The following is a 1,124-nucleotide window of genomic DNA, read 5'->3' as shown; positions in this document are numbered from 1 at the left end:
TTTTTTTCTCAGGTTTTTTTTTTTTTTTTTTTGGATATAGCTGAAAAATATGGAATTTCTGTGTATAGTGTCATGAATCTGGTCTACTAGTTTAATTTCTGCACTTGGCTAAAAGAATAAGTAATCTTTAGCTTTTTTTATATATATATATATATATAATAAATATATATATATATAGCTCTTTTTCCTGCATTTGCTTTGTCTCTACATCTTTTGTAAGGAAACCAGAACTATGGTTATGTTGTGCTCTGTCCAGGTATTGTTTTAACAGTGAATTTCCTGATTCCTCTCAAAGCCATTATTAACTAATTAATGATCACATTAAAGGATTTGTCTTCTTTTTCTTAGCTATCACTGTACTGGCAGTGAGCTGACCTGTATTTTAACTTCCACTGTGGTAGGTTTAGTACTATTGTACTAATGACAATTACTCTGATTTATGACTATTAGGTGAGAATGAAATTTTCCTCAGTAAGTTTATTATAACCTGTGAGTACTGCAGTAGTATCAGGGTTGATTCAGACTGAATCTAAAACATAAAGCAATGCTCATTGCCAAGCTGAAAGTGCATGGGCATGAACTCACATTGTGGATGCTTTCTATGCACTGTGAACACTGCAGGCTACTTCATGTTCTTGCTATTGAAATCCTGTGGTTTTCTTTCATAGAAAAGGGATCTGTCTGTATGCTTTATAAAACTTAGGAACTCATTGCAAAGAGAAAACAAATGGTCAGTGTAGAACATTTCTCAATAGCTTAGCTGGAAAGAGTTTTTCCTCCAGAAATGTTTTTCTAAGGGAAAACCATAAGCCTGATTGCAACACAACCACAGCATGGAGCGAGCCTATGGGGATGGTGACTACTGGCACCATTCAAACAAGGTGCTATTTTGTCCTCTCTGGACTTTTGGTGGAATTAATAAGCACAAATTCTGGTTTACTGGGCTCCTGAAAAGCAAAATGGGCTGCTTGAACACCTTAACAAGAGCTGTGTGGCAAAGAAGAGTGAGAAAGAAGATGGACCACTCTGAAATTACTGTTAGGCAGGTAATGGCTTTAAAAACAGTGACCATTCATTTACTCTCTTATTTTCATTTTTGAATTTATAACCCAATGAACAGAACA

Source organism: Oxyura jamaicensis, chromosome 1 (assembly GCF_011077185.1).
Source record: "Oxyura jamaicensis isolate SHBP4307 breed ruddy duck chromosome 1, BPBGC_Ojam_1.0, whole genome shotgun sequence".
NCBI lineage: Eukaryota > Metazoa > Chordata > Aves > Anseriformes > Anatidae > Oxyura > Oxyura jamaicensis.
The sequence above is the reverse complement of the archived record's forward strand: the minus strand, read 5'-3'. Positions refer to the sequence as shown.